The following is a 26,520-nucleotide window of genomic DNA, read 5'->3' on the forward strand; positions in this document are numbered from 1 at the left end:
GGTCCCCTTAACACATTATTGATAATGATTTATTATGCACTATTAGAGTAAAATAAGTTTAGATAATAAGTACCCAAAGGTCTTTCTTTTAGCTTAATAAGTATTTGGGAAAATTGAGAAATATGAATATAATATTCTCTCCAAAACTAACAATACAGTGTCTTACATGCTTAAGCATTGGAATACGGGGGTATCCGGGTACATGAATTGCATGGTACATCTTTAAATTGAACATTTTTTCAAGAAGAACGTCAGTGAACATTAAGGTTCTAACGGCTAGATTTGGAGTTTGGCGGTAAAAGGGCTGTTAACGCTCCGCGGGTTTTTTTCTGGCCGCACCATAAATTTAACTCTGGTATCGAGAGTTCAAACAAATGCTGCGTTAGGCTCCAAAAAAGGAGCGTAGAGCATTTTTACCGCAAATACAACTCTCGATACCAGAGTTGCTTACGGACGCGGCCGGCCTCAAAAACGTGCTCGTGCACGATTCTCCCATAGGAAACAATGGGGCTGTTTGAGCTGAAAAAAAACCTAACACCTGCAAAAAAGCAGCGTTCAGCTCCTAACGCAGCCCCATTGTTTCCTATGGGGAAACACTTCCTACGTCTGCACCTAACACTCTAACATGTACCCCGAGTCTAAACACCCCTAGCCTTACACTTATTAACCCCTAATCTGCCGCCCCCGCTATTGCTGACCCCTGCATTACACTTTTAACCCCTAATCTGCCGCTCCGTAAACCGCCGCCACCTACGTTATCCCTATGTACCCCTAATCTGCTGCCCTAACATCGCCGACCCCTATGTTATATTTATTAACCCCTAATCTGCCCCCCACAACGTCGCCGACACCTACCTACACTTATTAACCCCTAATCTGCCGACCGGACCTGAGCGCTACTATAATAAAGTTATTAACCCCTAATCCGCCTCACTAACCCTATCATAAATAGTATTAACCCCTAATCTGCCCTCCCTAACATCGCCGACACCTACCTTCAATTATTAACCCCTAATCTGCCGACCGGAGCTCACCGCTATTCTAATAAATGTATTAACCCCTAAAGCTAAGTCTAACCCTAACACTAACACCCCCCTAAGTTAAATATAATTTTTATCTAACGAAATAAATTAACTCTTATTAAATAAATGATTCCTATTTAAAGCTAAATACTTACCTGTAAAATAAATCCTAATATAGCTACAATATAAATTACATTTATATTATAGCTATTTTAGGATTAATATTTATTTTACAGGTAACTTTGTATTTATTTTAACCAGGTACAATAGCTATTAAATAGTTAAGAACTATTTAATAGTTACCTAGTTAAAATAATTACAAATTTACCTGTAAAATAAATCCTAACCTAAGTTATAATTAAACCTAACACTACCCTATCAATAAAATAATTAAATAAACTACCTACAATTACCTACAATTAACCTAACACTACACTATCAATAAATTAATTAAACACAATTGCTACAAATAAATACAATTAAATAAACTATCTAAAGTACAAAAAATAAAAAAGAACTAAGTTACAGAAAATAAAAAAATATTTACAAACATAAGAAAAATATTACAACAATTTTAAACTAATTACACCTACTCTAAGCCCCCTAATAAAATAACAAAGACCCCCAAAATAAAAAATTCCCTACCCTATTCTAAAATACAAAAATTACAAGCTCTTTTACCTTACCAGCCCTGAACAGGGCCCTTTGCGGGGCATGCCCCAAGAATTTCAGCTCTTTTGCCTGTAAAAAAAAACATACAATACCCCCCCCCCAACATTACAACCCACCACCCACATACCCCTAATCTAACCCAAACCCCCCTTAAATAAACCTAACACTAAGCCCCTGATGATCTTCCTACCTTGTCTTCACCATGCCAGGTTCACCGATCCGTCCTGGCTCCAAGATCTTCATCCAACCCAAGCGGGGGTTGGCGATCCATAATCCGGTGCTCCAAAGTCTTCCTCCTATCCGGCAAGAAGAGGACATCCGGACCGGCAAACATCTTCTCCAAGCGGCATCTTCTATGTTCTTCCATCCGATGACGACCGGCTCCATCTTGAAGACCTCCAGCGCGGATCCATCCTCTTCTTCCGACGACTAGACGACGAATGACGGTTCCTTTAAGGGACGTCATCCAAGATGGCGTCCCTCGAATTCCGATTGGCTGATAGGATTCTATCAGCCAATCGGAATTAAGGTAGGAATTTTCTGATTGGCTGATGGAATCAGCCAATCAGAATCAAGTTCAATCCGATTGGCTGATCCAATCAGCCAATCAGATTGAGCTCGCATTCTATTGGCTGATCGGAACAGCCAATAGAATGCAAGCTCAATCTGATTGGCTGATTGGATCAGCCAATCGGATTGAACTTGATTCTGATTGGCTGATTCCATCAGCCAATCAGAAAATTCCTACCTTAATTCCGATTGGCTGATAGAATCCTATCAGCCAATCGGAATTCGAGGGACGCCATCTTGGATGACGTCCCTTAAAGGAACCGTCATTCGTCGTCTAGTCGTCGGAAGAAGAGGATGGATCCGCGCTGGAGGTCTTCAAGATGGAGCCGGTCGTCATCGGATGGAAGAACATAGAAGATGCCGCTTGGAGAAGATGTTTGCCGGTCCGGATGTCCTCTTCTTGCCGGATAGGAGGAAGACTTTGGAGCACCGGATTATGGATCGCCAACCCCCGCTTGGGTTGGATGAAGATCTTGGAGCCAGGACGGATCGGTGAACCTGGCATGGTGAAGACAAGGTAGGAAGATCATCAGGGGCTTAGTGTTAGGTTTATTTAAGGGGGGTTTGGGTTAGATTAGGGGTATGTGGGTGGTGGGTTGTAATGTTGGGGGGGGGGTATTGTATGTTTTTTTTTACAGGCAAAAGAGCTGAAATTCTTGGGGCATGCCCCGCAAAGGGCCCTGTTCAGGGCTGGTAAGGTAAAAGAGCTTGTAATTTTTGTATTTTAGAATAGGGTAGGGAATTTTTTATTTTGGGGGTCTTTGTTATTTTATTAGGGGGCTTAGAGTAGGTGTAATTAGTTTAAAATTGTTGTAATATTTTTCTTATGTTTGTAAATATTTTTTTATTTTCTGTAACTTAGTTCTTTTTTATTTTTTGTACTTTAGATAGTTTATTTAATTGTATTTATTTGTAGCAATTGTGTTTAATTAATTTATTGATAGTGTAGTGTTAGGTTAATTGTAGGTAATTGTAGGTAGTTTATTTAATTATTTTATTGATAGGGTAGTGTTAGGTTTAATTATAACTTAGGTTAGGATTTATTTTACAGGTAAATTTGTAATTATTTTAACTAGGTAACTATTAAATAGTTCTTAACTATTTAATAGCTATTGTACCTGGTTAAAATAAATACAAAGTTACCTGTAAAATAAATATTAATCCTAAAATAGCTATAATATAAATGTAATTTATATTGTAGCTATATTAGGATTTATTTTACAGGTAAGTATTTAGCTTTAAATAGGAATCATTTATTTAATAAGAGTTAATTTATTTCGTTAGATAAAAATTATATTTAACTTAGGGGGGTGTTAGTGTTAGGGTTAGACTTAGCTTTAGGGGTTAATACATTTATTAGAATAGCGGTGAGCTCCGGTCGGCAGATTAGGGGTTAATAATTGAAGGTAGGTGTCGGCGATGTTAGGGAGGGCAGATTAGGGGTTAATACTATTTATGATAGGGTTAGTGAGGCGGATTAGGGGTTAATAACTTTATTATAGTAGCGCTCAGGTCCGGTCGGCAGATTAGGGGTTAATAAGTGTAGGTAGGTGTCGGCGACGTTGTGGGGGGCAGATTAGGGGTTAATAAATATAACATAGGGGTCGGCGATGTTAGGGCAGCAGATTAGGGGTACATAGGGATAACGTAGGTGGCGGCGATTTGCGGTCGGAAGATTAGGGGTTAATTATTTTAAGTAGCTTGCGGCGACGTTGTGTGGGGCAAGTTAGGGGTTAATAAATATAATATAGGGGTCGGCGGGGTTAGGGGCAGCAGATTAGGGGTACATAAGTATAACGTAGGTGGCGGTCGGCAGATTAGGGGTTAAAAATTTTAATCGAGTGGCGGCGATGTGGGGGGACCTCGGTTTAGGGGTACATAGGTAGTTTATGGGTGTTAGTGTAGTTTAGGGTACAGTAGTTAAGAGCTTTATGAACCGGCGTTAGCCAGAAAGCTCTTAACTCCTGCTTTTTTCAGGCGGCTGGAATCTTGTCGTTAGAGCTCTAACGCTCACTGCAGAAACGACTCTAAATACCAGCGTTAGAAAGATCCCATTGAAAAGATAGGCTACGCAAATGGCGTAGGGGGATCTGCGGTATGGAAAAGTCGCGGCTGTAAAGTGAGCGTTAGACCCTTTAATCACTGACTCCAAATACCAGCGGGCGGCCAAAACCAGCGTTAGGAGCCTCTAACGCTGGTTTTGACGGCTACCGCCGAACTCTAAATCTAGGCCTCAGTTTGCTCAATCATAATTCTTTGATGTGATTTGAGAATTAGCTAGCATCAGCTTGGTAATGTTTAGTACACATATATACGTTTAACATTAGGGGGTTTGAACCCCATTCTTTTCCTTTACAGTAGTTAAGTTCTTTATTTGACCCACAGGTAATTTAGAAAGGTAACAGTTTATGTCAATAGGGAATCCTAAAATTTATAGGACATGAATGAGTTAAACAATTAATGCCCATCAGCCAATCCGGTGGTTTTATTTCCTTTATCAAGCCTAACAGTTGTAAGGAACCTTGAGAGCTATGAATACGGCGATAATGCCGAAACGCGTAAGCTTATCAAACTGAAGGGCATGTCAGTGTTTATCTGTTACCAGACCTGTTTTATTTGTTAAATAAACATTCTAAAGTTTACTGCTGCGGCTCCGGACATTTCTTTATTATTTAATAATTATGCACACCTGATATAGGGTGTTGATGTTATTAGACCACACCCCTTCTCATTACAGAGATGCACATCACCTAATATGCTCAATTGGTAGTAGGCTTTCGAGCCTATACAGCTTGGAGTAAGACAACATGCATAAAGAGGATGATGTGGTCAAAATACTCATTTGCCTAATAATTCTGCACTCCCTGTATATGAAGCGCCATGATTAACATAACTAAGATATAGTTATAAAATTTAAGCTCAAGTAGCAAGGTAAACTCAGCGAGGGCACTTCCTAACAGGAACACAAATAGACACAATAATAATACAGAATTTCAAGTTATGCACTAATCGTGTTACATAATATATACAGCTAGTGTAGGATGGGGAGAAAGGTAAAAAAAAAGCTTACAGAGATATGGTTGAACTATAAGTGAAAGTAAGCTATACAGTCCCCTTTAAACGTCCCAGAGATATCTGGAAATTTGGCATTTCAGACCTCAGAGTCGCAATGTAAGATTCCAGTTAGTGGATAGAATTCTCATGATCTCTAGGTAAACGGCTGTGTAGGCAGACTTGAGTGATCTTTTCTAGATAGGGTACATTTTCCTACCCCACGCTGGCTCTCCAGGGCATGGCATCCCTCCAACTGTCTCTACATCCACCTATGGTGTAGATCTGGAAGCGGTATGGACAAGTCATCCCTAAATCAGCAAACATCCTGAAGTTGAGCGAGGCATCACATTGCTGAGCTCCACCCGGTAAGTCGGCAAGGAAGTGATCCATCAGCCCTGGCTCCACAATCAACTCACTCGCTGTTGCGATAGTAGCCGCTATAAGATTATCCCTCTGTTCCTGCAAAGAGCATAAGTCTCATTCTTGGGATGCGGTCATATTGTCTATAGTGCTAATAACATCAAGGCAAAGGGAGATCCTCCGAATTATGGACGTTGACTGTGACGACTATTAAGTCTGCCACATCTGGAGTTAAGCACATGGGTCTATCTCCAATTATTGTCTCCGGTGTAGTAATATTAGAATTCTTGTCCCCAAGATCAGTATTGTGTAGTGCGCAGTCTATCTTTTGTACCAGCGATTTCTCCACCACCACCTTATTGAATAGCCTAGGCTTTGAAAGCCGCAAGTGTCAGCTAACGGCGACCTCAGCCCATCCGTGGTATATTTTGCAAGCATCCGCGTGGCTTTACCAAATAGCATTGGCTAGGAACATAGGCATACTTATCGCTCCAGAGATCTCTAAAAGTAGCAGTAATAAAAGGCTTCTTATGTGGAGTTTAATTATAATCTTGAGTGCTGCAAGAGTATATAAAAAAAATCCTCTGAAATCCAGTTTTGGAGCAGGAGTTCCTGCAGTGCACGTCTTGCTGAAATGGTAGTTGGCTCTGGCCCTCCTAAATTAAATCTTTTTTCTTTGTTTGATAAGGTTAAAACGGATCTGGAAATTTGGGCCACATTCCCATTATCAATGTCGGCTCGCGTTAATTTATTAAAAACTGACATCTTTCCCCTTCCTGTTGTACCCGATACAGAATCTACCTCTATTCATATTAAATTTGGATTTGCATAAGCTATTATCTTGGTTTTCCAAGTTTGTCTCTGGAGGTAAGAGAACACGTATTTTTGTAAATAAATGAATGCAAAAAAAGGGCTAGCGGGTCTTGCTTTGACATATGTTAAACTTTATAACTATGCATCTCTGGTTAAGATAGCAATAGATTGGATTGCAGAGACTAATATCAATTACATTGTCCATATAAGCAACTTCCTTCAATTAAAAACGTTGTCATAGCATGGCATAAATGACCACAGCTTCTCAGAATTTTTGCCCATAATGGGTAACCCCCAATTTCCGCCTGGAATTTATCAAAAAGCTTTTCGAGACTGGTCTGAACAAGGTCTCAATTATGTTTATCAATTAATATCTGAGAATGGGCAGATCCTATCCTTTCAGGAAATTGTTCAACAATTTGATATCTCTAGAACTTCAATTTTTGCATATTTGCAAATTCGACATTATGTAAATTCTATAGGGATGGATCATGATTCCCTGATCACATGGTCTGATATTAAAGGGACAGTCAAGTATAAATTAAACTTTCATTATTCACATAGGACTTTTAATTTTAATTGACTTTCCAATTTACTTTTATCATCAAATTTGCTTTTTTCTCTTGGTATTCTTAGTTTAAACTAAACATAGGTATGCTCATATGCTAATTTATAAGCCTTTGAGGGCTGCCTCTTATCACATGCTTTTTAAATCTCTTTTCAACACAAAGAGAGAGAAAGTACACATGGGCCATATAGATAACACTGTGTTCAGGCACAGAAAGTTATTTAAGATCTAGCACAATACAATGCTAAATTTAAGACAATAGATAATAAACAGTCACAGTCATGTGATCAGGGGGCTGGAAGAAGGTTCCTAGATACAAGGTAATCACAAAGGTAAAAAGTATATTAATATAACTGTGTTGGTTATGCAAAACTGGGGAATGAGTAATAAAGGGATTATCTATCTTTTAAAACAAAAACAATTCTATGGTTGACTGTCCCTTTAAGATATGTATCCAAAAATATACTGCGGGCAGTACCTCTATTTCACTGATGTATGACATTATGCTGACTAAACAAAGCTTACCTTATATAGACTATGTAATACGTGAACATTTATCTCACCAGAGCTGGACATAGAAAAAAATAAAAATATCTTTGTAGCTCTTAATGATTGTGTAATTTCAATGAATTGAAAGGTGTAAAATATGAAGCTCATTAACAACTATTATTTATCCCCACTCAGAAAATCTAGAATGTATCCAATAAAATCCCCGGATTGTCCACGTTGTCGAAGCCCCTCAGCAGATATTTTGCATATGTTTTGGTACTGTCCTGAATTAAACAATTATGGTAGAAAAGTCATATTGGTTCAGAAAATTATATAACGCCCCGGTCATCTTCACACCAGAAACCATATTCTTTTTAGATATACAGAATCATTGGTATGGTAAATTCACTAAAGTCTTAAATACTTTAGTATTAGATAGGGCATATATAGATATATACAGAAATGCAAGATATAAAAAGGAAGTGTTAGTGTGAGTCTTGGTTAAGGTCCCAGGGGCCTGAAAGAGCTTGATCGGAGTGGGGTTTCCCAGTTGGGGCTTTCTTTTACATTTTTTTTTTCTCCCTCTCCCCCACAGAAAATCAACCCCCTTGTGGAGAAGCTATCCTTAATAAATCCAATTGTGATAGCTAACAAAGGTTTTCACATATTATGTGACTGTATATTTTTTCTACCCGGATTTATGTGTTAAAATCAAAATAAATGTTGAATTCTATATAAAATACTAAAGGGTATCTATGTACTTAATACATATGTAAGAAACCAAATGGACTCTAAGACACAGAAACTAACAAAATTACAAGAAACACCTTTGAGGGTATTTAAGGGCTAAAGAAACACTCAGAAGCATCTTGATAAAGACTGGTTAACAGCTGAAACGCATAGATGCAAAGAATTTGATATTTTTGTAGAATAATATTAATCTTCTTGGAGAGTGCCCCTGACAAAAAATATATTCTCAATGGATACCAGGATTGACAAGTGATCCCTAGCCTGAAGAACCAAGCATCAGTCCCCCAGAACGTAACTACGTATAACCCACGAGGAGAAAGATACCACTTGTGAGCGGTGCACGGACGCTGCGAGACCACACGCAGGAAAGGTTGCTCCAGCAAGCCAGAGAGGTGGTGAACAGTACGGTAGCGAGATTGCTGTTGGAGGTTGGTGTTTGTGATTGGGGTATCAATTACCGGGAGGGGTAAGAGTGAGTGAACACATAGGCCTCTATTTATCAAAGGTCTTGCGGACCTGATCCAACAGTGCGGATCAGGTCCGCAAGACCTCGCTAAATGCGAGAGAGCAATACGCTCTCCACATTTAACATTGCAGCTGCTGGTGCAACGCCGCCCTCTGCAGACTCACGGCCAATCGGCCACCAGCAGGGAGGTGTCAATCAACCCGATCATACTCGATCGGGTTGATTTCTGGAGATTCCTGTCAGCCTGCTCAGAGCAGGCGGACAGGGTTATGGAGCAGCGGTCTTTAGACCGCTGCTTCATAACTTGTGTTTCTGGCGAGTCTGAAGACTTGCCAGAAGCACGGCCCTTCAAGCTCCCTACGGAGTTGGATAAATATGGGCCATAGTGGCTTAAGGGCACTTGTATACAACGGACTTGTAAACAACGGACTAAATCAAATAGTATTTATCAACGATTTAAATGGAACTATAGAAACAAGTGTTTCTCTTTAATAGCTACAGTTTTTTTTATGCCTGACCCATTTCAAATGAGACTTTGCCTAAAAAAGTTTTAACAACCTAATTTTAAAACTGGTATTTTCTGCTGTTTTACTTACATATACCCTTCAAAGGGGGGGAAATATTTTCATGTTTTATAAAGAGTTTCTTACCAAAATATCAGCTTTTTATATGTGAAACATTTTTTATATAGATGTTAATAAACTGGTATAATTTTATAACCTTTTATTTGTAACTCTCTTAGAGCTCACTTCCATTGAGTCATTAAAAATGGAGCCGTAAGCTACCGAAGCGGCCGACAGCAAAAAGTAATTTACGGCTCCATTTTAGTACCAGGTTTCCATTGAAATATTTTGCGCATTACATGCAGTCGCTCTTTTCGTGTAGCTGTAAGTTAACGTTGTGTTAATGCTTCCATCTGACGTTGGATTTCTTGAAAATCAATTAGTTGCTAAGGTTTTACGTTTAACATCCGTGCTCCTTACCTGTGATCACCTCTCAAAAAAATAAAGATACTTATCCATATTTTTAACAATAATCAAATACTATTTGTTAATATAATTATATTTACCACTTTATAAATATAAGTAATATGTATTGCTGCCCTAGGGATAGGCCTAGTTTGAATTCTGTAGATATGTTCTTGCATATATTATTATAATTTATTTCTACATTAAAACACTTGCATTATTTGCAAGTTTTATCATTTCAATAGAAAATAGGTCTCAAAAAGCACAATTTTCCTCTTTTACACCTAGTTGAGCTGGGTGTAATATTTCTCAATGTATCGACAGCCTCCGACAGTGTATTAACGGTTTGTGCTTTCATTGGAAACCTGGTATAATTTATCGATTAAAGGCTTCTATTACTTTCTATGGGACGCAAAGATTTTTTTCGGCAGCCGGGGTCCGGCTGCCGATATTGAGGTATAACGCACCATTGGAAAGAGTCGATAAATGAAATTGCTTCCGACAGCATATTTATCAGTTTGCGAGCGCACGCAAACGGAATTACGGCTCAATGGAAGCGAGCTCTTAGTGTTTTTCTGTTATATATTAGAGGTTTTTGGGAGATATTCCTCTTGAAGAGAGTTATAGATTTTATTTGTGACCATTGCACATATTTTTTTTTAGATATATCTGTTTTTTTACACTCCAAAAATGTCCACTGCACCAATCTTATAAAGGCTTTATAAGATTTGTTGGTGCTGTGGATGTTTTTGGAGTGATTTATGCCCTTTTTCTTAGAGAATTCAGTGAGTTCAGCCCCTGTGAAGTCTGCACTATGATTTCTCTCCAAAGTGGAGAATCTTTGATCATCTGTCACCCAGTGTGAAGATGCAGAGCTTCACCAACTTGTACTTATGGGTGGTTAAAATAAGAGAAATGCTTTAAAGAGAGCTGCAAGCACAGGAGGAAAAATAATAGCATGGTGTGTAGTAGGCAACAGTTTAATGTCCCTTTAATGATTTGGAAAAAATAAATAGCTGTATAGCTAATCATTGTGTAGTTCCTTAATAGTGTAACATTTAAAAACAGAAAAATTGCATAAAACCCTTTGGAATGTAATAATTTATTTTCCTCTTTCTCGCAGTACAACAGATTGCAATCATCTCTATAAAAAAATCAGTAATAGCAATAGGCAAAAGTCACGTACATTCACACATGTGGTTTGAATAACATTTAAAAGTTGTTTTGTTTGCCTTTTTTTGGATGCACCATTTAATGGATATTCAAATCTGTCTAAACGTGTCTGCAGCACTATTCAAAGTCTATTCTCAATGCAGAAATGACTCATTACCACAAAGCCAATTAACTTCTCAATGTGGGAAAGTGTTTTCAGGAGCAAATTAGAAGCAGACTACACAGCCCGTGTTGTATTACAGTTTTGAACATTGCTTTTAATGTACATAAAAAAGGACAACTTTACAGCACCAATTAAGCTTGCAGTTTTATTGTTTATTAATTAGCCATTAAAGGTATCACCTATACATCGTGTTTGTTATTTTCTTTTAAAAGGATTTTCTTTGAACACCAATTAAAGAAGTCAATTATTTTATAAAGATATGTTCAGTATATAAACATACACTATATGGCCAAAAGTATGTGAAACGCCTACTAATTATTGAGTTCAAGTGTTTCAGCCATACCCATTGCTAACATATAATCCAGCATATAGCCATAAAATCTCCATAGACACACATCGACCTAAATTACAAGTTTTGCGGTATGGTGCGGTAAGCGCGTGAAATGGCAGGTCTCCCATATTACAAGTCACGGCTTTATAGCTATACCGCAAGTGTTTTAGCCTGTAACGCAACTCTCCATTCCACACTCAAAATTTTACTTTTGAGTGCGGGATTTTCATAGCACCAGTATTACAGGTTGTGCGTTCCGGCTAAAATGCTAGCGTTATGGTCTATACCGCCGCAATCCATTTTACGGTCTAAGACCAGTAGTGCCAGATTTTGCGAAACAAAAATGTTTCACAAAACTTATAACTAAAATTTTACAAAGTACACTAACACCCATAAGCTACCTATTAACCCTTAAACCACCACCCTCCTGCATCGCAAATACTATATTAAACATATTCATCTATAATCCACCGCCCACCCACATAGCCAACACTATATAAAGCTATTAACCCCTAAACTGCTGGGCCCCCACATCTCTACTACAATAATAAACCTATTAACCCCTAAACCGCTGTCCCCACATCGCTAATACTAAACTAAACATATTAACCCCTAAACCGCTGCCCCTCCACATCGCTAATACTAAACTAAACCTTTTAACCCCTAAACCGGCGGCCCCCCACATCGCAGATCACTAAATTAAACTATTAACCCCTAAACCTACCCCCCCTAACTTTAAATTAAATTTACAATATAACTATTAAAATAAATAAAAACGTACCTGTGAAATAAAAAAAAAACTAAGATTAAACGATAAATAAACCTAGCATAACTATTTTAATAAAATAAAAAAAAACTACAAATAAAAAAATACAAAAATAACCTCCGGAGGTTTATAAACAGAATTTAAACGTTTACTAGTTTTAATATCAAGAGGACTAGTTTCCTCCATATCCAATGTAATCAACATTTCTTTAATAAAGAATGAATATACTCCATTTTAAATAAAAAAGAGGATTTGTCAGTGTAGGTATCTGAGGCAGGATCTTCTGAATCAGATAGATCCTAATCAGAGAAGGATAAATCAGTATGTTGCCCGTCATTTGAAATTTCATCAACTCTATGAGAAGTTTTAAAAGACCTTTTACGTTTATTAGAAGGCGGGATGGCAGACAAAGCCTTCTGAATAGAATCAGAAATAAATTATTTTAAATTTACAGGTATATCTTGTACATTAGATGTTGAGGGAACAGCAACAGGTAATGAACTACTACTGATGGATACATTTTCTGCATGTAAAAGTTTATCATGACAACTATTACAAACCACAGCTGGAGGTATAATCTCCACAAGTTTACAACAAATGCACTTAGCTTTGGTAGAACTGTTATCATGCAGCAACAGTGAATTCTGAGACAGGATCAGATTGAGACATCTTGCAAATGTAAGAGAAAAAAACAACATATAAAGCAAAATTATCAATTTCCTTATATGGCAGTTTCAGGAATGGGAAAAAACGCAAACAGCATATCCCTTTGACATAGAAAAAAGGCAAGAGGCAAATAAAAAATGGGGTCTTAAATAATGAAAATATTTGGCGCCAAGTATGACGCACAACAAACAGAAAAATACTTTTTGGCGCCAAAAACGTCACACACGCGTCATAGGTGATGCAACCTTGTGAAGGACTCAGTGTCAACTAAGATGCCGGAAATGACAAATTTGCGTCAATGAACATAACTTTGGTTCAAAAAATCTTGCGCCAAGAATGACGCAATATACTTTGGCATTTTGCACCCTCGCGAGCCTAATTCTGCCCGCCAGTCAATTTTTCATTAAAAAGCATTTCCCAGATATGAAACTGCAAAAGGAAATATACTGAAAACCTGAATCATGGCAAATATAAGTACAATACATATATTTAGAACTTTATATAAATACATAAAGTGCCAAACCATAGCTGAGAGTGTCTTAAGTAATGAAAACATACTTACCAAAAGACACCCATCCACATATAGCAGATAGCCAAACCAGTACAAACGGTTATCAGTAGAGGTAATGGAATATGAGAGTATATCGTCGATCTGAAAAGGGAGGTAGGAAATGAATCTCTATGACCAATAACAGAGAACCTATGAAATAGATCCCCGTGAGGAAAACCATTGCATTCAATAGGTGATACTCCCGTCACATCCCTCCGACATTCACTGTACTCTGAGAGGAATCGGGCTTCAAAAAATGCTGAGAAGTGCATGTCAATGTAGAAATCTTAGCACAAACTTACTTCACCACCTCCATAGGAGGCAAAGTTTGTAAAACTGAATTGTGGGTGTGGTGAGGGGTGTATTTATAGGCATTTTGAGTTTTGGGAAACTTTGCCCCTCCTGGTAGGATTGTATATCCCATACGTCACTAGCTCATGGACTCTTGCCAATTACATGAAAGAAAGAAAAATTACAAATTTAAAAAAACCTAACCACAACGAAAAAATAAAAAAAATCTAACATTACCAAAAAAAAAAAAAACTAAAATTACAAAAAAATAAAAAAAGATTACAAAAAATAAGAAAAAAATTATCCAAAATAATAAAAATTACACCTAATCTAATAGCCCAATAAAAACAAAAACCCACCAAAAATAAAAAACACCCCCTAACCTAACAATAAACTACCAATAGCCCTTAAAAGGGCCTTTTGTAAATTGCGCTAAGTTAAACAGCTCTTTTACATAAAAAAATTACAAAGTCCCCCTTAACAGTAAACCCCCCCACACACAACCAAACCCCAAAATAAAAAAAACCTAAGTCTAAAAAAAACTAAGCCCTAAAGGGGCATTTGTATGGGCATTGCCCTTAAAAGGGCATTGAGCTCTTTTACTGTCCATTAAAATAAAAAAGCCCTAATCTAAAAATAAAACACCCAAAAAAATAAAAAAAATTCCATCTTGATCAAGGCGGCAAGAAGTCTTCATCCAGGCGGCGACATCTTCCTCCATCGTGGGGGCATCTTCTATCTTCATCCAGAGCTGTCCAGCACCAGCGGCAACATTCAGTGCAGAACGTCCTCCTCATGTGATCGACCGCCGCACACTGAAGCTTGAATGCAAGGTACCCGTTTTATATTGGGGTACCGTTGCATTTCTATTGGCTAAATCAGCCAATAGGATGAGAGCTACTTAAATCCTATTGATTGTTCAAATCGTTTCGCCGGTCCTGGACAACTGAGCTCCGTGCCACCACAGCTCCACGCCACCGGAATAAAGATAGAAGATGCCCACGCGATGGAGGAAAATTTTGCCCCTATGACGAAAACTTCTCGCTGCCTGGATCAAGATGGATGTCTGGACTTCAGGAACTGTGAGTAGATTTCCTGGGTTAAGTGTTAGTTTTTTTTAAAAAAAAATTAGTGCTTTTTATTTTAATGGGCAGTTAAAGAGCTGAATGCCCTATACAAATGCCCCTTTAGGGGCAATGGGTAGCTAAGGTTTTTTTTAGACTTATTTTTTTTTTATTTCGGGGGTTGGTTGGGTGGGTGGGGTTTACTGTTAGACGGGACTTTGTAATTGTGTGGTGGTATTTTTGGCAATGTTAGATTTTTTTTCCGTAGTGTTTTTTTAAATTGTAATTTTTTTCGTAAATAGTTATGTAAGGTTTATTTATAGTTCAATTTTAGTTGTTTTTTTATTTCACAGGTAAGTTTTTATTTATTTTAAGATAGTTATATTGTAAATTTAATTTAAAGTTAGGGTGTTAGGTTTAGGGTTTAATGGTTTAATTTAGTGTTTTGCAATGTGCTGGCCGACGGTTTAGGGGTTAATAGCTTTATATAGTGTTGGCATTGTGGGTAGTTGGCGTTTTTGGGGTTAATAGGTTTATTTAGTGTCGACGATGTCGGGGGCGGCGGTTTAGAAGTTAATAGGTTTATTTAGGTGTTAGTGATATGGGTAGGCGGCGTATTAGGGGTTAAGATGATTGGTAGGCAGCGGATTAGAGGTATTTAGACAATGGGGGGTAGTTATCAACGTGTCAACTTTCCTGCCTTCGCCAGCCCAATACGCCCGCCCAAGCTCGCCTACCATCGCCGCCGAGGACCTGAAAAAATTTGCCTAAGTTTTTAATAAATCTGTCAAAAAGCCTCGCACCAAGTACGGGGCGATGAGCAGCGGACTGTGAGAGTTATCACTCATCCGATCTCGCTGCACTTTGGCTTTTTTACAGCTTTATTGCTAGCCTGTCACTAAGCACCCACACTAAACTACACTGTTCTACCCCTATACCGGCGCCCCCGGAGCCCCCCGCAACTCAATAAAGTTACTAACCCCTAAACCGCCGCTCCTAGACCCCGCCGCAACTCTTATAAATGTATTAACCCCTAAACCGCCGCTCCCGGACACCGCCGCAACCTACATGATACCTATTAACCCCTATCCTGCCCCCCCTATACCGCCGCCCTCTATAATAAAGTTATTAACCCCTATCCTGCTGATCCCGCACCTCGCCGCAACTAAATAAATAGTTTAACCCCTAAACCGCCGCTCCCGGAACCCGCCGCAACCTATATTAAAATGATTAACCCCTAATCTGCCCCCCCCCTACACCGTCGCCACCTATAATACATTTATTAACCCCTATCCTGCCCCCCACTACACCGCCGCCACTGTAATAAATTTATTAACCCCTAAACCTAAGTCTAACACTAACCCTAACACCCCCCCTAACTTAAATATTAATTAAATAAATCTAAATAATATTTCTATTATTAACTAGATTTATCCTATTTAAAACTAAATACTTACCTTTAAAATAAACCCTAATATAGCTACAATATAAATAATAATTATATTGTAGCTATCTTAGGATTTATTTTTATTTTATAGGTAACTTTCAATTTATTTTAACTAGGTACAATAGTTATTAAATAGTTATTAACTATTTAATAGCTACCTAGATAAAATAAAGAGAAATTTACCTGTAAAATAAAAACTAACCTAAGTTACAATTACACCTAACACTACATTATCATTACATTAATTAAATAAATTAACTACAAATAACTACAATTAAATACAATTACATAAACTAACTAAAGTACAAAAAATAAAAAAAGCTAAGTTACAAAAAATAAAAAAAATAAGTTACAAACATTTAAAAAATATTACAACAATTTTAAGCTAATTACACCTAATCTAAGCCCCCTAATAAAATAACAAAGCCCCCCAAAATAAAAAAATTCCCTACCCTATTCTACATTAAAAAAGTTCAAAGCTCTTTTACCTTACCAGGATTCTATCAGCCAATCGGAATTAAGGTAGGAAAAATCTGATTGGCTGATCCAATCAGCCAATCAGATTGAGCTCGCATTCTATTGGCTGATCGGATCAGCCAATAGAATGCGAGCTCAATCTGATTGGCTGAGTGGATCAGCCAATCGGATTGAACTTCAATCTGATTGGCTGATTCAATCAGCCAATCAGATTTTTCCTACCTTAATTCCGATTGGCTGATAGAATCCTATCAGCCAATCAGAATTGAAGGGACGCCATCTTGGATGACGTCCCTTAAAGCAGCCTTCATTCGTCGGTAGTCCGTCGGGAAAGAAGGATGTTCCACGTCGGCGGAAAGAAGATGGATCCTGAAGAAAGAAGATTGAAGACCCCGCTTGGAAGATGACATCGCCCGGATAGAAGACTTCTTCAGCGCCGCTTGGAAGATGACATCGCCCGGATGGAAGACTTCTTCAGCGCCGCCTGGAGGATCACTTCATCGGATGGAAGACTTCTTCAGCGCCCCTTGGAGGATCACTTCTGCCGCTCTGGATCTCCTCTTCAGTTCCATCGGTGGCTCGGCTGAGTGAAGACGACTCAAGGTAGGATGATCTTCAGGGGATTAGTGTTAGGTTATTTTAAGGGGGTTTGGGTTAGATTAGGGGTATGTGGGTGGTTGGTTTTAATGTTGGGGGGGGGTTTATTTTTCTTTTACAGGCAAAAGAGCAGTTTTCTTTGGGGCATGCCCCACAAAAGGCCCTTTTAAGGGCTGGTAAGGTAAAAGAGCTTTATACTTTTTTTTTTTTTTTTTTATTGAGGGTAAATAAAAAGAGAATTACACATGTAAAGGCACAATGAGTAAATACAAAGTTATACCATCAACATTCTTCAAGACAGAGTAATGGAATCTGCATCAGTAAATACAATAATATCAAAAACTGCCTAAAGGCTAGTATAGAACATATTAATACCCTCACTTTCTACCTCCTTAAGATAGATGAGGCCACTCTTGGACCTCCAAAGTAGTGAACTAAGGACATGTAAGGAGGATTAGAAGGTTATCAGGCCACTTTTGGACCTTAGAACAGATCAACAACAAACATCTAAAACTGATAAATGGTAGTATTGAGATATAATTAGGAACTATCTGAAACTATATATAACTAGGGGCTGAGAGAGGCTGCTTATACCAATGTGTGTGACATAGATTGTAAGAACCTGCTACACATATCTTAATATTTAATGCATATTGAAGCCACAGCGAGAACTACTAATTGAGAGGGAAAGATTTTTTAGAACTGGAACTTAATGAACAAGGGCCAAATCTAGATTTTTTTATTTATTTAAGGGTCTGCCTGGGTGCGCTGTATAGGGAAATAAGTCTTGCTCCTGTACTTTATGCCAAAAAAAACCTTATACCCTCACTAAGGACATACTGAAGGTATGGGGTCTAGTTATATCGTTACACACCCCATGACCTATATTAAACTAGGTATTTAGCCAGTTGGGAGGCAGCATCCCAAAATTAGCTAATTATGTAACCTAGCCCCTTGAAGAGAAGACAAAACCTTAGTGGGTGTATTTATCAGAGACCCAGGTGGGACTGGTGATGCTAATAAAATGCAGTGTAAGACTAAATGGGGGAGTCTCAATTGTAGCAAATATCACAGCCTAAGAGTAAGTAACTTAGATTCACGGGTATAGGCTTCCAATCAATTCAATTCAAGAGGAGACACTATAGCAGTTATAGGATGGCACATAGTAAACATAATCAACTTATAAATCTATACATGGAGTGAAGAAGAAAGAAAAAAAAAGAAGGAAAATAGCAACAAACAGTACAAGGGTGCATGTATTTGTGAATATGTACCAAATAAAAAGATGAGAATTAATTTGCTACAGCATATATTGGTAAGGTACCAACACACATAGAATATCTGCAGATAATTATATTTCTAGCCCTAAGCTTTGGGAGTCTCTCGTATAAATGTTATAGGAACAGGGTATTACTGCAGCCATCGATTCAGAAGAAATCAACCTATGCCCATTCTAGGATGAGGATAATGTCCCAAACATATGTACCTATAGAGGCAGAGTAAATGGGGAGAAGACCTACCATGGCCTCGGGGTCTGAAGCAACAAGCTACTTGTCCTAAATGTCTATCAATCGATATCCTGTTCAGGTCGGCCTCACAGTAAGCAGTATCTTCCGGCTGGTCCACTCTAGGCAGACATGTACGTCGCTGCAGCTTACCGGGTATTTGGCCTGATCTCCCTGCTCGGCCACGGGTCGCAACGGCACCATATTTCTGATGATCACCCCTGTTTAGCGTCTCACCAGGCAAGTACTGCACCATGGAAATCACAGCAGAATCTTTGGTGTACACTGTTGGAGGGGAACTCTGTGTAGACACCGCTAGAGGGCCAGTCCGAGGTGGTAATTGTTCCAACACAATGGTCTCACTGTTCATTAGTCCAAGTACCTCAGTTGGCCCTGGTAAGGTTAGGGCATTCAGATCCGGGGACTGTATTTTACTCAGCAAGCTCCCCATATCCCATAGTATAACGGCCTCCCTATACTTTTGTATTTTGCTTGAATTGGCCATATCAAAGTGTAAATGAGAAGCTCTCTCCGGTCCTGCAGTGGAAGCCTCCCACAGGTTTACCCCTTCACGACCATCATACGCCGTCTCAGTATATACAGGTGAAATCTCCTTCATTAGTAGTGCCGAAGCTGGCATCATGACTTTTTTTGTATTTCCATCGGAAGCTGTCATATTAGACCTTCTGGGGTCTTGGTGTAATCTGTCCTTCCCTAGCTGACCAGGCAGGGTCTGCGCATCAATTTCTGCAGCGGGAATGTTCCGGACATGCATGGCACTCTGATTTGGAATTGTGTGGCCCTCTTTCTGTAGATATTGTGTTGGCACGGGTGTTCTTACACAGATGCTCTTTGATTCCCACCCCAAGTGGAAGGAGGGAGCTTGCCCAGCTTCTGCTCTTATTCTGCCCGGTGCAGATTTGGCAGCTGTAATTTGGCTAAACTGGTCTGTGCATTCTGGTATGAGTCTCTTAGCTACTGGGGCAGTTACAAGGAGATTGCACAGCTCCTTTGTCAGACTTCGGTAATGTTCGTCTATGAGTTGGATCATCCGCGACTCCCATCTGTTTAGGGCCTCCATTATCGGTGTGTGATTTAGGTTTATTATTGGTAGCTCCTCAGTATTTGAAACTGATTAGATAGTTCCTTCTGTAAGTAGATCAGATCCTTGTCTGTAGTCCTAGTGTAGGACACCGTAACCCCGGCAATGGGGGGGGGTTAGTATGCGGCAGCCCCGGACCTGTGTTCTGTAAACTCCACGAGACCTGAATTAAAATGGCTTCCAGGCCTGCGAGAGGACCACAACACAGCCGTCTCAGAGAACATAGGCTAAAACAAAGTCAGAAAATCAGCTCCTAGGGTATATGCAAACCTAAGTGATATATAAGGTCAGATATATCCAGTTAGTGAAATATTTTGTAGGTTTGAAATAGATAGTCTGCAAAAATCCTCTTAACCTCACGGAGCTTCACAGAGACATGTCTTGCCGCTTTGAGAGCAGGCTCCGCCCCCCAGCTTTATACTTTTTTAATATAGAATAGGGTAGGGAATTTTTTTATTTTGGGGGGCTTTGTTATTTTATTAGGGGGCTTAGATTAGGTGTAATTAGCTTAAAATTGTTGTAATATTTTTTAAATGTTTGTTACTTATTTTTTTTATTTTTTGTAACTTAGCTTTTTTTATTTTTTGTACTTTAGTTAGTTTATGTAATTGTATTTAATTGTAGTTATTTGTAGTTAATTTATTTAATTAATGTAATGATAGTGTAGTGTTAGGTGTAATTGTAACTTAGGTTAGTTTTTATTTTACAGGTAAATTTCTCTTTATTTTAGCTAGGTAGCTATTAAATAGTTTATAACTATTTAATAACTATTGTACCTAGTTAAAATAAATTGAAAGTTACCTATAAAATAAAAATAAATCCTAAGATAGCTACAATATAATTATTATTTATATTGTAGCTATATTAGGGTTTATTTTAAAGGTAAGTATTTAGTTTTAAATAGGATAAATTTAGTTAATAATAGAAATATTATTTAGATTTATTTAATTAATATTTAAGTTAGGGGGGGTGTTAGGGTTAGTGTTAGACTTAGGTTTAGGGGTTAATAAATTTATTACAGTGGCGGCGGTGTAGTGGGGGGCAGGATAGGGGTTAATAAATGTATTATAGGTGGCGACGGTGTAGGGGGGGCAGATTAGGGGTTAATAATTTTAATATAGGTTGCGGCGGGGTCCGGGAGCGGCGGTTTAGGGGTTAAACTATTTATTTAGTTGCGGCGAGGTGTGGGATCAGCAGGATAGGGGTTAATAACTTCAATATAGAGGGCGGCGGTATAGGGGGGCCGGATAGGGGTTAATAGGCATCATGTAGGTGGCGGCGGGGTCTGGGAGCGGCGGTTTAGGGGTTAATATGTATAGAGTAGCTTGCGGTGGGCTCCGGGAGCGGTGGTTTAGGGGGTAATAACTTTATTTAGTTGCGGCGGTGTAGGGGGGACAGATTAGGGGTGTTTAGACTCGGGGTACATGTTAGAGTGTTAGGTGTAGACAGCTCCCATAGAAATCAATGGGATGTCTGGCAGCAGCGAACTTGTACTTTCGCTATGGTCAGACTCCCATTGATTCCTATGGGATCCGCCGCCTCCAGGGCGGCGGATTGAAAACCAGGTACGCTGGGTCGGAAAAGTGCCGAGCGTACCTGCTAGTTTTTTGATAACTAGCAAAAGTAGTCAGATTGTGCCGTACTTGTGTGCGGAACATCTGGAGTAACGTAAGAATCGATCTGTGTCGGACTGAGTCCAGCGGATCGAAGCTTACGTCACAAAATTCTACTTTTGCCGGTCTCTAGCCTTTGATAACTAAGGCGAATCAGCCTCGCCACAAATACGCTGCGGAATTCCAGCATATTTGAGGTTGACGGCTTGATAACTACCCCCCTAGGGGTTTATGTTAGGGTGTGAGATTTATAATAAACTTTTTTTTCCCAATAGACATCAATGGGGATTGGGTTAATGTGATTGGCATTCTACGATCGCAGGTGATATTTTTCTTTCTAACACTTTCTCTCTATTGATGTCTATGGGGGAAAGCGTGCATGAGCACGTCATTTCAGGGCTTGGCTTTTTTGCGGTATGGAGCTTAACCCCTTAACAACCAACGACGTATGGGGTACGTCCTGCAAAAAAATGCAGTTAACGACCAAGGACCTACCCCGTACGTCGTTGGTCTTTGAAAGCGGTGGAAGCAATCCTGATCTAGAGTGGGCTGCCACTGTATTGAAGAATTTAGTGACTTTAAAAGTAACACTATCATAGGATTCCACCTTTGCCACAATTCAGTTTGTGAAATTACTGCCTTACTAGATCTGCCCTGGTCAAATCTAAGTGCTATTATTGTGAATTGGAAGCATCTGGGAGCAACAAAAGCCCAGCTACAAAATGGATAAACCAAGCAAACTCCCTATGCTCAAATCAAGATCTATGAAGACATGGTTTGATGAGTGACCTACACAGGACCATAATCTCAACACCACTTAATACCTTTCAGATGAATTAGACCACTGATTGTGAGCCAGGCCTTCTCTGCCAACATAAGTGCCTGATAGATATACTGCAGCTCTTGTTTATTTTATAGATTTTAAAATGACAGATTTTCTTTGTAACCTAAGTTAATACATTTGCTTTAAGTTATCATCTCAATGCTGTAAATATAAACATTAAAATGTTAATTAAGTGTTTGTGTGCTGTTTAGAATTAGCAACACAGCGTCAGTTAAGATATGGATTGTTAAGTATTTTGTTGTTGTTTTGTCCACCTCTTGCATATAACTAACAATCATTGAAAATGAACTATTTTGCTGTACAACATGTATGTTGAATTCATTTTGGGTGATTGCCAATTATGTGTTCATTGAAAAATTGAAATCACTGTGGAAAACTCTATGTAGCCTAAGATAAAATAACTGTTCTAACCATCTTGGGAAATAATAACGCCCAGGTGCACAAATTAAATGGAATTGTAGGGTTTGGCAGCCTTGAACCACCCATCGCCCTCAACCTTTTGGTAACACAAGAGAATGTACCTTTTTTGGGGGGATTAAATGGTACAGACATGGAGCCTTTGATAGTTGTAAATATATTTGTACCTTATTTACCCCTAAATGGTACATATTTGTTCCTTAAGGTGTAATTATGAACCATTAAGGTACAACCACAGCAGTTGTAGTCTAAGTGTTCACAAATGGACCTCAACCGTAGCCTTTTTTCTGACAGTGTAGGACTTAAAATATATTTGTAATTAATTAAATTGCTATGATGATGAGTCAGTCCCTCATTGAATACCATAGAATTTGGGTATGCAGTTATAATTTATTCTCTGTGCAATACATTCTTGATGCAAAAGAGATCTGGCACTATGAAATAAACTTCATAGAATGACAAAAAGTTAAATGTTTAAATAAACTCTAATTAAGATGGCTAACACAATACTAATATCCTCTATATGTAGAAACTGGTAAAAAGGACACTCATGCGTGGTGCTGTATATCAAGAGAGTAATGGTGCAGAGAAGTAGTAGTCAGTGTGACTCAAAGCATATGTTCATAAATAGGTTTAATGTATCGGCTGGGTAGTAAGTCTAAAATGATTAATTTAAAACCATATTCAGACTAGTCTAACGAAATACAAGGTTAAACACATGATCTATGCAATGAAACACAAATATAAAAAGTATAGGGTCGTCTTCCTATATATAAAAAAACACAGACAGCAAAATAGAAGCGCTGGTTATAAGATTTAGACTTCTACGGTCTTACAGTTTAAAATATGTAAGGTACCTTACTCCTAACCAGTTGGTATAAAAACAAGCTATCTTCTAAATCAATATCTGTCGGCTGTGTCTTAAAACACCCACCGGATGACTGGAGCAAGCGCATGCGTACAGGAGCCCAAAAAGCCCAGCCCTGTCAGGGTGCCAGGAATCAGACGGAGATGAGAAGTGCAAAAATAATCACACCTTTATTAATAGCAAAAAATAATAAAAAGCCCACAAGTCAAATGACAGGCCAGGAGTCAAAACCAGAGCTGGTAGTCAGACGAGCCGAGTCAGGAGCCAAAGCGAATAGTCAGATGAGCCAGAATCAGGAACAAGGAAAACAGCAGAGCCAGGAATAAGCCAGGGATCAGGAACCAGGAAGGACGTCAGGCAGCCAGGTAATACACAGGAACTCTCACAAACAGGTCTCAGACAACGCAAAGGCAAAGCATACTGAACAGAGGCCCTTTAAAAAATAGGTGATGACATCACAATTCTGAGACTGCATCCTGTCTCACATGGATGATGCACACCAGTCTGGCCATAAAAGGAATTGCAGGAAGTGAGCAGCATCCCCCATAATGCACCATAGTCAGGAAGAGAGGTGAGTAAAATGGCTGCCAGCAGCACATGGCAAACACAACAGGGAAAAACCCTGATAGTACCCTCCCCTCAATGACCCCTCCCCCGCGGGAGGACAAAAGGCTTATTGAGGAAACGGGCATGGAAGGCACGGAGGAGGGTGGGAGCATGAACATCAGAGGAGGGAACCCAAGAACGCTCCTCCGGACCGTAGCCCCTCCAGTGAACCAAATACTGTACATGGCCCCTGGACATACGAGAGTCAATAATGCTGCTGACCTCATACTCCTCATGGTTGTCAACAAAGATAGGATGGGGATGAGGCAACACAGTGGTAAACTGATTACAAACCAATGGTTTCAAGAGGGAGACATGGAAAACATTGGAGATGCGCATAGCAGGAGGAAGGTTAAGAGCGTAGGCAACAGGATAAACCCGTCGGAGTATTCGAAAAGGACCAACATAACAGGGAGCCCATTTATTGGAAGGCACATGAAGGTTCAAGTTGCGGGAGGACAGCCAAACTCTCTCACCAACCTGGTAGGAAGATGCGGGCAGACGCCTACAATCAGCCTGGAACTTTTGGCGCTGCATAGAACGATGAAGGCAATCCTGAATCTGCACCCACGTGGAACGGAGTTGCTGGAGTTGCTCCTCCAAAACCGGAATACCCTGAGACATGAATGAATCGGGCAACAAGGATGGTTGAAACCCATAATTCGCCATGAACGGGGATAAATTGGAGGAAGCATTAATAGCACTATTACGAGCAAACTCTGCCCAAGGTAACAGTTCAGACCAATTATTGTGGTGATCTGAGACATAGCAATGGAGGAACTGTTCCAGAGCTTGACTAGACCGTTCCGCAGCCCCATTGGATTGAGGTTGATATGCCGAGGAGAAGGAAAGCTGGATCCCCATTTGAGCACAAAGGAACGCCAAAATCTGGAGACAAACTGGCTACGCCGGTCCAACACTATCTCCTTTGGTAACCCATGTAAATGGAAGACCTCCCGGGCAAAAATTGAAGCAAGCTCCTGAGCGGTAGGCAGCTTCATCAAGGGAATGCAATGTGACATCTTAGAAAAACGGTCAACCACCATAAGGATAACAGTATTGCCATTGGAAACAAGGAGCTCGACAATGAAGTCCATGGAAAGATGTGTCCAAAGATGCTCACCATTAGCAATAGGTTGAAGAAGACCCACAGGAAGACGTCGAGGAGTCTTATTCTGTGCACAAACTGAGCAGGAGGCAACATACGCAGCAACATCAGAACGAAGACCTGGCCACCAGAATTGTCGATTGACAGACCAAATCATTTGGTTCTTGCCTGGGTGACCTGCGGCTTTAGGATAGTGGTAAGTGTGCAAAAGTTTAGTTCGAAGATTCTCAGGAACAAAACACTTACCACTAGGTTTCTCAGGAGGTGCATTGGATTGTGCAGCCAGGATATCCTCCCCCAAGGGAGAAGTCAAATTAGTACGTATGGTAGCCAAAATATGGTCAGGAGGTATAACAGCAGTAAGTACAGGCTCCTCCTTGGACAGAGGCGAAAATTGTCGAGAGAGGGCATCAGCCCTAACATTCTTGCTACCAGGCAGGTAGGAGACCAAATAATTAAACCAAGACAAAAATAGCGCCCATCTGGCCTGTTGTGGGCAACAAATGTTTTGCTTCAGATAGATAAGTTAAATTCTTGTGGTCAGTAAGAATGAGCACTAGCACGCTAGTACCCTCGAGAAGATGCCTCCATTCCTTAAGTGCCAAAATTATGGCCAGTAATTCCCTGTCGCCAATTTCATAATTGCACTCTGCTGGAGACAATTTCTTAGAGAAGAAACCACACGGATGCATGGAACCGTCAGGCATGGGACGTTGAGACAAGAGGGCACCTACTCCAGTCTCAGATGCATGGACCTCAAGAATGAAAGGCTGGACAGGGTTAGGATGAGCCAGAACTGAAGCGGCAGCAAAGGCATTCTTAAGACTATCAAAGGCCTTAATGGCAGTAGGTGACCAATAGAGTGGATCATTCTTTTTACGGGTCATGCCTGTGATAGGTTTGACCAAGGAAGAAAAGTTTTTAATAAACTTTCTATAGTAATTGGCGAACCCCAAAAAACATTGAATAGACCGAAGACCAACTGGGCGAGGCCACTGCAGAACTGCAGATAACTTGTCAGGATCCATGGAGAACCCTACAATGGAGATAACATAACCTAGGAAGGTTACTTGAGTCTGATGGAACTCCCATTTCTCGAGTTTACAAAACAGGCCGTTCTCACGTAGTCTCTGAAGAACCCGTGTAACATCAGAACGATGAGCCTCAAGTGTGGGTGAGTGTATGAGGATGTCGTCTAAG

The sequence above is a fragment of the Bombina bombina genome, chromosome 4 (assembly GCF_027579735.1).
Source record: "Bombina bombina isolate aBomBom1 chromosome 4, aBomBom1.pri, whole genome shotgun sequence".
In the NCBI taxonomy this organism is placed as follows: Eukaryota; Metazoa; Chordata; class Amphibia; order Anura; family Bombinatoridae; genus Bombina; species Bombina bombina.